At 35.4% G+C, this 12,401-nt stretch overlaps 1 protein-coding gene across 3 annotated transcripts in view; it reads right to left on the bottom strand.

Annotated features, from left to right (window-relative positions):
• Nucleotides 1–12,401, bottom strand: part of LOC112043643 (sex determination protein fruitless) — a 127,391-nt gene that overhangs the window by 58,886 nt on the left and 56,104 nt on the right. The window lies entirely within an intron of this gene.

Raw genomic sequence — 12,401 nt, 5'->3', positions numbered from 1 at the left:
CCCAGTGGATATGACCTCTGCCTCCGATTCCGGAGGGTGTGGGTTCAAATCCGGTCCGGGACATGCACTTCCAACTTTTCAGTTGTGTGCATTTTAAGAAATTAAAAATCACGTGTCTCAAACGGTGAAGGAAAAACATCGTGAGGAAACCTGCATACCATAGAATTTTTTCAATTCTCTGCGTGTGTAAAGTCTGCCAATCCGCATTGGGCCAGCGTGGTGGACTATTGGCCTACCACATCTCATTCTGAGAGGAGACTCGAGCTCAGCAGTGAACCGAATACGGGTAATGATGATGATGACAAGTTCCTCGATTGCAGGTGGTATTAACATTCATTATTTATGTTATTGTGGAGGGGAGATATCAGTGTTGGTGTAAATAAGAGGGTATTTGATGACTTGAGCTCAGTTGTTTGTTAGGCAGCGTAGACATCGTCGAGCTGCCAGTCGCGGTAGTGATTTTGTGCAATAATGTTTTGTGTTGTAATTATTGTTTATCATAAATTGTTTAGTGTGTGCATGGAGAACACGTTGGAAATGTCGATTCATTCTAAAGTGATCCCTTAAACCTACTCCCAAGGTCACAAGTCCTGGGACCTGCTCGAGGTTTTTCTCTACCACGAAATAATGGTACAATCACTGTCGCTGCTACCCGTCACATCACACAAAGTTACTTTGAAATCGCAGACAGACACTTCAATTTTATTTATGTACTAGCGGACGCCTGCGACTTCATCCGCCCTTAGACCTCCTTAATCCGACCCTGTCGCACAAAAATATTCTTAGCGGATGTTTAGGGACTGTAAACTATCACCCTGCCAAATTTCATCCTACAGCGTCAAGCGGTTTTCTAGATTTAGTGATGAATGACCTATCGATTCTATATATTAAGATAATAAGAGTATCTTATACTAAAGATAGGTAGGTACTGTGTAAATTAGCGTCATTATTTACTCGATAGTTTGATCTTTACGTTTTGCGATTTGCGGATTCTGCGCTGTTTGTATGGCAGCGATGCGACACCATTAAATCTAGGTCATGTAGGCTTTTAAATCAGATGAGAATATGTTAACTACGAATACGTTGTAACATTTAACTGTGGTAATAACTGTACATTACAACGACGCTACTAGCATGTGGTTCTGTAAATTATTAATATTAATAGTCATGTCTTTAGACATGATCACTATTGCCCTTTTCGTTTCTAAAAGTGTTCCAACATTAAGTGATTTGGGGATAGGGGACTAGCCGACGCAATGCGCTTTCATCCGTGTAGTTCCCTTTCCCGTGAGAATACGGGGATAAAATATAGCCTATAACATTCGCAAATAACGTGGCTTTCCAGTGGTAAAAGAATTTTTCAAAATCGATTCCTGAGAACCTATCATGCTTCTCCATTGCCATGATGATCACTATCCGATAGCAATCATTTATTTATTTATTTATTTTATCATAATGACCTGATCCAACGATTTAGCGTGCTTTCCGATTCCGTAACACCAATTTCCTATTTTCGGGCCTCCACTGAGTTATCTTGGTAAAAAAACTCAACTTTTCATAGCAGACGCAGGATATGAAGGTTCGAAGCTTAACTATGTCTAGCTTAATTCTGGACAAATAAGATAAACCGTAAAGTTAAGACGTCATATTTTAATGGTACGGTAAATGTAGACTTTAAATACCTTGTTGGTTCAGTGTTGCTTTGTTGCTTCGGATCAGATCAGTAGGGTTATTCTGTGACGATGTTTTGTATAACTCGCAATTCAACTCTATCTCTTTCTGTCTAACACGAAACTATAGAAAAAGACAGATAGAGGAGAATTCGGAATTCGCACTTGCGAGTTAGGCAAACTATCGTTACAGAATAGCCATACAGTCCTAGGTTCGAATGACAAGACTGAGCTTTTCTTTCTTCTAAGAAATTTAGAGTATAAATTCACAGAACCGAGTTGAGAAGTTGGTATTGTTACGCTCTCGTAAACGTTAAGTTTTATATTATATAAGGTGCGTGAAAATATTTATAAACTATTCTGAGCCAATTAATGTGCATAATTGTCTTACTTTCATTTAGTCACTTATTAAACGACGTTATTTAAATACATAATACCTAATCATTGTCCACAATGTCGAGTTGTGTGTTAAGAAAGTGTAAAAACCATACATCCATAAATATTTAAGGTAAGTAAACACAAATTTGTGAATGTGCGCGTTCAGTGGAGTCGCTATTTTTGCGGTGATTTTGTGGGCAGGTAACATATCTATGTACTAGCTGACGCCGCGCGGTTTCACCCGCGCAGTTTATCGTTAACGTAGGAATACGGGGATAATATATAGCCTTCCTCGATAAATGGGCTATTTAACAGTGAAATAATTTTTCAAATCGGATCAGTAGTTCCTAAGATTAGCGCGTTCAATCAAACAAACAAATAAACTCTTCAGCTTTATAATATTAGTATAATTAAAATAATCATTCGTCGTCGTCGTCATCATACTCATATTCGGCTCACTGCTGAGCTCTCCTCTCAGAATGAGAGGGGTAAGGCCAATAGTCCACCACGCTGGCCCAATGCGGATTGGCAGACTTCACACACCACCAGAGAATTATCTTAATTCTCTGGTATGCAGGTTTCCTGACGATGTTTTCCTTCACCGATTGAGACACGTGATATTTAATTTCTTAAAATGCACATAACTGAAAAGTTTGAGGTGCATGCCCCGGACCGGATTCGAACCCACACCCTCCGGAATCGGAGGCAGAGGTCATATCCACTGGGCTATCACGGCTATAAATAATCATTGAGTTCTAGCAATTATGATTATTCCATACGTAATATTAAATGAATTGGTCAATTTAAAAACTGACGAAATCAATGAATGAACGAAACGGTGTCGTCCGGAACGATGCGGTGATTAAGCCACGTTAATTGAAAACCGCGGCGGTCTACGCTTCAATGTAAATTGTTATTTTCAACATATACGTGTTATTTGGAAGCCAATATCACGAAAACAACTAAAAATTGGTACTTTTTCGGTAGAGTGGTAACTAGCTATGGCCGAAGCCACCAGGCCTGAGTCAAATTAGTAATTATAGAATCCTAAACTGACCCGATCTGGGATCGAACCCAGTACCTCTGTTTAACCACACCAGGTTTTATGTTAACTTTTTTAAAACTTTACATTTTTGAGGTTTATCTCATAGAAGGAGGGACCTTGTCTTTGCCTTTAAAAGGCTGATAATTATTAGTGTCATTTTTAGTAAAATTTTCAACGACAGATTTAAAATTAATTTTTAATATTTTGGTTAAAAATTAATAATCAGCTAATTTGCTACAATTTTCGCAACTTCCCCAAATCAAACATTAACGTTTAAAGAAACAAAAGTCTTGTTTGAAACTAGTGCTTCTACACGACTTCTATTAAATGCGTCTTAGTTTGCAATTGGCATTCAATCCAACGATATTTTATTCTATAGATACGTTACGTGCCTACAAAATCACCACAAAAAGTGATCCAAATTTGGTTACTCCACTGAGCGCACAAATGCACAGTTTTGGGTTTAATTCCATTAAATATTGTACTGTCAAAACTGTATATACACTGTATATCCAATAATGTATTACAGTTTTTACAGTTCCTGACAACACAACTAGAAATTGTATATAATATTTAGATATTGTTTAAAAAACTTTCGTTGTTTATTCGAAATGAAGACAATTAGCAGCTTTTGTAGCCTCAGTTTTGAAGAGCTAATGACATTCGTCTAATTATGAAACCTTTGATTCAATCAATCAAACTAATTATCACCGAGACATATTAACTCAAAATATACAGACTACAGTAAAAGTAACTGTATTTTGAAATAATTTAGTAAAAGCCAATATCCTGATGCAAAAACGTTACACCAAAGTATCTTTTAGCAGTAGTATAGTAAGAACATTTTAGGCTTCATCATTATCAGCTTCCAACGGTCTATTAAAGAGTCAGGCTTCCATATAGGAGAAATTAGGCTTAGATCCACCACGCCACCACGTGAATTGGCTAATTTTAGGCTTATATGTGCAAATAAACTATTCATAAGTTAACTTATTTAACTTATAATTGAACTACTAAACAGTAATATAAGCTAGATTTAATGAAGCACCACTTATACTAACAAATAAAAAGAGATTAACCAAATACATTGATACAGAGTTAAGCTTTTACAAATTTGTCACACAACATTGAGGATTATTTTGTAACAAAGTGTACAAATTGACCGAATGCCCGCAGCGGTGAAACAATTGCCCAATCATGAAACCAATTTGTCACCACAACACACTGAAAACAATTACATTGTCTACTTCCAATAAAACTATAGTTAAGATGATATTCATGTGAATATGGCAAGATAAGATTTTTAAATTATAAATATAATCCCTTAAAGTACTTTTCATCGTCAGCCTTTTTGAACGGACAGTGCCTATACTTAATATTATAAAGCTGAAGAGTTTGTTTGTTTGATTGAACGCGCTAATCTCAGGAACTACTGGTCCGATTTGAAAATTTTTTTCGGTGTTAGATAGCCCATTTATCGAGGAAGGCTCTAAGCTATTTATTATTCCCATATTATCTACGGGAACGGGAACCACGCGGGTGAAACCGCGCGGTGCCAGCTAGTATTTTATACTCGTATTCTCAAGCGAATGGGAACTACACGGGCAAAACCGCGGGGAGTCGGTTCATATTGTATAACACTTGCCTCAATAACAACCATAAAAAAATATATCTATTCAAATAAGCTAAACAGGTTTAGAGTTTTTGAGACACTATAAATAAATTGATTTTCATAAAATATGAAAGATAAATAATTCTTATTAGGAATTTGTATTAAGAAGATTGAAAGGTCAAAGTTTGTACCAGTGGGTCGTTTCTACACGTGTTTCCGGTTTATTTTGTCAATTCCCAACGTGATTTAGTTCACACCTACACTGTGGGGTAGCATTCGTATTGGTTACGACAATGAACAGTAATTATCCAGATCTGCCACGCTGAATGTATAAGAGTACATAGTGCGTATTGCAGCGCTGCATGACTACAATTTTCATGATACACGCTGAATTGCTCTAAATACGAGTATTTTATGATAACGGTTTAAGATTGTTGTAGTAGAAACAACGATAATTTATACTATAGATTGGTAACGTTCCTGCAAAATCATCGCAAAAAGTGATACGAATAAATAGGTTACAACACTGAACGCAATTTTGTTTCCATTATACATATATTTATGTGTATAGTTTTTACACTTCCTGAACACACAACTCGACATTGTAGACGATATTTACCACAACTAACATTGAGTTGTGTATAAATTTCCTCTTTTGAGCGCTAAATTTTTAATGCGTTAGTAGCACATCTGACAGTATTTAATATCATTGGCTAGAAAAATATACAGATGATGGTCAGGCGTGTTGATGTATGACACGAAAGAAATTAATTCTTAATTTATCTTCTTCTGAGTGTTGGTAAGCAGCGTTATAAATCCAAATAATATAAAAATACATTTCTGTTATTCTGACGTTACTTACTTTATTTAATATACACGTGCTAATTGTCATGACACTTTAAAAATATCGTAAAAGCATAACTGTTATCTTAAATAAAATATTCACTGTAGGTATTATATGATTGATCCTACCATCTGATTGTTGAAATCTGACAAAAATATTTTACCAAAACATATTGTGAAACATTCTATTTTGGTTTAAAAAGACATATATACTTACAAAAGCATATATTTGTGAGCAAAAATAGCATAGTAATATTTCTTTGAAAAATCACAATGCTGTTCTTTCGAGTATTTCATCTGACGAGACAAAAAGTCCTCTTTGATTCACTACAAACCGCTTGGATTGATTTAAGAGGCAAAAGTAGAGACACACAAAGGTTTTATATTAACTTTTTTTAAACTTTACATTTTTGAGGTTTATCACTTATTAGAAGGGACTTGTACTTTGCCACACTTTGCCTTTAATAGTATGATGATTTAGTAGTGTAATTTTTAGCGTCCTATACTAATACAATTTTCATCGACAGATGTAAAATGAACTTTTAATATTTTGGTTAAAAATAATAATCAGCTAATTTGCATTTTTTTATATAATATATGAAAACTGTTTTTCTAAAATAAGTGCATTTTGGTACGCGAAAATAAATTTACTACATTGGGAATGGTTGTTAAGTAAAATATTGTCTCATAATAACTTAGTTTTTCAATATTGTAGAACTATGTGGACTATTCATTTGACGACATCTCTGGCGCAGTTGGTAATTTAGTGGTTCAAAACAGACATATCCTGAGTTTGATTCCCAGCTCGGGTTATTTTAGGAATTTATAGTTTCTAAATTGACTCAGGTGGTCTGGTGGTGGACTTCGGCCGTGGCTATATTATCAACCTATCGACAAAGATGTTCCGCCACGCGATTTATCGTTCCGGTACTATGCCACGTAGAAAGGTCCGTTTATATTTACAGACATTTAGCGTGCCAGACACGACTGTCATGGCAGGCAAAATAATATTCTTCTATAAAGTGTTTATTAACGAATTTTTTCTATATCTATCGCAGACGTTGACAGACTCGGGCCGCGTCCGGCCAGTATTCGCGGAAAGAATATTTTGTCTGTGCGGTTATGTCTGTAGAGTCTTTTTAAAGAAACCGAACAAAAATTTACTGCGCTTTACACAAATGACAATAAGAATGCCATTAAGACACCAGCGCCGCGTCTAGGGGACTTCTTTCATGAAGAGGACTTTAAGTGGCGCTAGATACCTACTGGACCGTGTGAATAGATGGTGTCTGTGGGTGTCTGCCACGCTACTTGTCTGTGACGCATATCTCTAGATATAAACGGTCCTGAAACCATCAGAGGTATGGGTTAAATTAACCCGTACCTACCTCTTTCAAGTACGCCCGCTTCTAGCTTAAACTGCATCGTCACACATTAACATCAGATGAGATGGCAATCAACTAACTTGTAATTGAATAAAATAGTCCTCAATGACGGACTAACAGTTCAAGCAGTTGCGTGCACTCCATAGATGCAAAAATGCACTGTCCACCCAGGAGTCATTACGAACCTGCATTGGAGAAGGAATTTTCCATTTTGTAACCAAATTGGATATATAGTGCACACCCTAGTTAAACACCCTGTGCACGCAATTGGTACTGGTCATTTTAAAAAACATCTAAAGAAAATGTTGTTGATTACAAATTCTTACTCTTATTTCCTTCTTACTCATTATAATTAAAAGTCTGGGACGGTAGTAATTTCTCTCAAGGGGACTTACATTTTTTATAATACGAGTATTTCAAAGTAGGCCTCCATGAAATAAAATTCTTCGTATTTCAATATACTAGGCAACGCAGTTTAATCTCCTTTCTTGTGTTACCCTTACCAATGTAACATTTTATTTACACTGAATCCTAGAACTGTTTGGCGCAGTTTCAAGAAATCAGATGAAGAGTTTCACACTAATTCGGGCAGACAAACGAATCTACTAATTGAGCCCTAATTTTATAAATTACATTATTTGCCTAGGTTTCAATAGTCTTTATAAATAGTAAATTAATAAATTAAATATATAGTATATTAAAAATATAGTAATGAATTAAAAACTCGAAGCAAAATTAGAAACTCGAATAGCCAAAGTATTAGTTAATACACTTGGCATGACATATATTTTGTAATAATTGGCACATGGCAAACATATAAACATGTATTTTCCATTGATTATACTTTAGTGCCGTGATAGCCCTGTGGCTACTTCTGCCTTCGATTCCGGAGGGAGAGTGGGTTCGAATCTGGTCCGGGACATGCACCTCCAATTTTTATTTGTGTGCATTTTAAGAAATTAAATATCACGCGTCCCAACCGGTGAAGGAAAACATTTATGTATTTGAATGATGTGATACCCACTGGTTTATCACATCATTCAAATTAATAATAATAATCAATTGAAAAAATAAAACTGATTCATTTATTTGAATAGTACCTACTCCAAAAATAATTTTCGCTAAGGTAACCTGCGAGTATTTATATAAAAAATCTAAGGTACCTATATAATTATCTTTTGGACGAATATTTATTTTCATTTCGGCTCAAAACATTTATTTTTACTGATTCGTATGTTAATTGAAAACAATGACCTTTTACAATGTTTATTTTTTTTCTCATCTTTACAAGTTAGCCCTTGACTACAATCTCACCTGATGGTAAGTAATGATGCAATCTAAGATGGAATCGGGCTAACTTGTTAGGATGAGGATGAAATCCACACCCTTTTCGGTTTCTACACGACGTCGTACCGTAACGCTAAATCGCTTGGCGGTATGTCTTTGTCGGTAGTGTGGTAACTGGCCACGGCCAAAGCCTCCAGCCAGACCTGGACCAATAAAGAAAACCTCAATAGTCCAGCCGGGGATCGAGCCCAGGACCTCCGTCTTGTAAGTCCACTGCGCATACCACTGCGCCACGGAGGCCGTCAAATATGTAGCTATCAAGTAGCTATGTAGCGTCAACTATGTACATTTAAGTTGCATTTAAGCCAGTTCATGAAGTTACGTTCCATTCGAGGTAATACTTCAGGCTTTGTGCCAAAGGGGACTCTGTAAATAACAAAACGCTATATTGACGTTCCAACGCTTTCAGTTGCACCAAATTACAGATTCTTTCTGCTTTACACGTGGACTGAACTAACGTAATAACTATTATGAGACATTCCTTCGATCTTACATTTATATGTTTAATTACCACTTATATTAAACATCGTTTTATCTATATAACGCTTTTTAATTGTTTAAAATATTTTAAATTACATATAATTTACAGGTTTCTTTGAAAAAATATTTGTAAAAATATTAGTAAACTGGGGTTGGAAAATCTATCTTATTTAAAATATAAAAGATTTTTAATATTTATATGGTCATTATTAGATGTTGTTAGGTTAGCTAATTACGTAATAACCTGAGACAGAAGATCCCTTAATTACGGACTGAATAAAGTAACCGACTTGGTATTACATGGATCTCACAACTTTTTATGGACAATTGAGTTGCGACAGTTGCCAAATTTTACAAATGCTATTTTTTATGGCATTAGTATTGTCGTTAATTGATTCTTCTTTATAGTGAGTGTCATACATTGCTTCTACGTGTAAGCGCGAGATGCCTACATCTTCTACGAAAAATAAATGTGATGATTACAACAGACTAAAATAAATGAAATAAGCATAAAGTATCAAAATAATATGCAAAACAAAAATCGTCCGTTAAAATCACTTAAGTGATAAACAAAAAGAACGCACCTTGCCTTATTACTTAAAGTCCGGCCGCTCAGAGATTGCGTTTCTGACAGATCGTGATATTCAATTACATTGCCTCGTTATTATGTCTCATCTCACGTCTGTTAAGGGAAAATAACGAGACAATGTAATTGAATATGTTTGTCCCATTCGCTCACAACTTGTTAGAAACGCAATTTCTGAGCGACCGGTCTTTAGTACGAGCAACTTAGTATTATAAACATGAGGTCTACATAGAGGGAACTATATGTATGAAAAATATAAGTTTAAATAATTACTTACTATTACAGAAACTAGATTATACAAATATAAATTAAAAAATAAAGAACTAAGAAATACACGGATCTCAGTTCTTAACCTAATCTTTTAGAATATGTCATGTACTTTTGTTTAACAGTACCTACTCTAATTATACGCACAAACAACGCAAGAAAAAATAAATGCAGAAGCATCCAGAAACTGGGTCAGTTACAGTTTTGTATACGCTTTAATTAAATGACTTCGCAGGGAGAATGTAAAGAATTATGTAACACGATGCTAATCTAAGTTATTCTATATGTTATGTCATACATTTTTTAATGAAGAGATGTATCTAATTCGTATACTGTATAGATTTATTACAAAGCGAATGTAATAAAACTTCTGTTTATAATGCAAATTATTTCACATGTAATAACAATATTATCCTAAGCCTTGATGAAAAACAAGCTTAGCACATATCTCTACTAAAAATATAAAGCTGAAGAGTTTGTTTGTTTGTTTGATTGAACGCGCTAATCCTAGGAACTATTGCAGGTCAGATTTGAAAAATTCTTTTAGTGTTAGATAGCCCATTTATCGAGGAAGGCTATCATTCATCATTATCAACCCATATTCGGCTCACTGCTGAGCTCAAGTCTCCTCTTAGAATAAGAGGGGTTAGGCCAATAGTCTACTACGCTGGCCCAATGTGGATTAGCAGACTTCAAGCAGAGAATTAAGAAAATTCTCTGGTATGCAGGTTTCCTCACAATGTTTATCCTTCACCGTTTGAGACACGTGATATTTAATTTATTAAAATGCACACAACTGAAAAGTTGGAGGTGAATGCCCCGGGCCGGATTCGAACCCACGGCCTCCGGAATCGAAGGCAGAGGTCATATACACTGGGCTATCACGGCTCTCTCACGGCATAGGCTATATATTATTATTTCCATATTCCTACGGGAACAGGAACCACGCGGGTGTAACCGCGCGGCGTCAGCTAGTAGGTTTATAAATCAATAGGATGATGTAATGAAACTACCAAATGCCATTGACTTCAGCTTTGAAAACCCTTATTCTGTTAACACCGTACCGTACGAAGTTGAAATTTCCGAAAATACTTTATTAGTGACTCTCCAAGTTACAAGAGGAACTTCTGTCAAAGTTTAAGGTTGCTACCTTCTAGTAATTTCGGCTGACTGTTCTTATCCTTTATATTATTAGAAATCGAAATAATGAAAAGTAAGAGATACAAAGAGGAAATATTTTTAACGAATCTCCTTCAGTCAGAACAGACATAGTTACATGCAGAATGTAGTGAACAATATTTCTTTGAGTTGTCAACCCTAACAACGAGCAACGTAGGTACGAGTATGTCTCGCTAACGAGATACGGCAGAATTTAAACTGCAGTTCCACGTGCAATATTGTACTTGCAACTTACATAGCACACATAGCTTTTGGCTGCGACATTGCCTACTTTACTCATTCCTGCGTTATGCAAGAGCCTGCTCCTGTCCCGTTTCGGGACTCGTTTTTAGTCGGATGTTGCTGCTTGGAGCTGGTGATAGAAAAAGGAAATATATGCTCCCAAAAGGTGCCCAAGATATTTAATGAAATAGAATGGCTCAAAAATGAAAGGGAGATCAGTAAAGAAGTCCTTAAGCGGAAATTAAAGAAATCATTCCTTGGGGGAACCTTTTCCTTCCTGTTACTACTAAGTTAGTAAACTCGCTATCGTGCACCACATAAAGAGAAAAAAGGAACAGATAACGAACTCCAAGTTAAAAACTTAAACAATAAGTGCAGAAAGCAACGATGATTCGTTCTAGTTATTCTAAAACTTTTAATACTCTCACTCAAATGCTGTTTGAGTTCGGTTAAGCTTAATCTTCAGTATTTAAATAAGATAACGGTGTTTGTTGTTTAGGAAACAATTAAAACTAACTAGCTAATTTAATTTTTATAATTATACTAGCTGTGTACCGGGGCTTCATTTGTACTGCTGAGCTCGAGTCTCCTCTCAGAATGAGAGGGAGAATGAGAGGTGAGAGGGTCCACCATATTTACTCGTATTTCTTAAAATGCATATTATAACTGAAATGTTGGAGGTGTTAGCCCTGGACCAGATTTAAACCTACGCCCCCTGAATCGAAGGTAGAGGTCATATCCACTGAACTGTCACGTCTATATTCTACCTGTAAACAATTTTTTTTCAAAATCCATTGAGTAACAAAGAACCACAAAACAGCCGTTAAATTTGTTGATATTTTCCAATTGTTTGTTGACATGGCAAATAATCCTTTATAAAAAGTACCTTCAAATTTGTATAGAACCTTCAGTGTGTGAGTCCCGATTTTTCGGTTTTTTTATAATAATTTTTCGTTTCATAAAAATCTTCAACAAAGCTACATTTAAAAAAATATATGGTCGAATTTAGACACCTCCTCCATTTTTTGACGTCGGTTAAAAAGGAAGAATGTAATTGGCTAAGTCTTTTGCAAGTTATAGCGTGACCAAGGTAAATAATGATTCATATTTATGTATATAGAATATAGATGATATCAAAAAGCAATCAAATTAAATGAAAGCTTCACGTTTTCAAATTTACAATGAGGATTATTTGTAACAATGGAACAAATTGACCGAATGCCCGAAGCGGTGAAACAATAGTCACAATTATGAATACGGTTTGTCACACAACAAGCTATAAACAATTACATTACCCCCAATTAAAGATTGGCTTAGAACATGGAAAAATAACGAACAGTTATGTTGGATTTATGTTTTATTTAAAATAATATTTCCTGCTTTTATT

Source organism: Bicyclus anynana, chromosome 10 (genome assembly GCF_947172395.1).
Source record: "Bicyclus anynana chromosome 10, ilBicAnyn1.1, whole genome shotgun sequence".
Classification (NCBI taxonomy): Eukaryota; Metazoa; Arthropoda; class Insecta; order Lepidoptera; family Nymphalidae; genus Bicyclus; species Bicyclus anynana.
The sequence above is the reverse complement of the archived record's forward strand: the minus strand, read 5'-3'. Positions and strand labels throughout refer to the sequence as shown.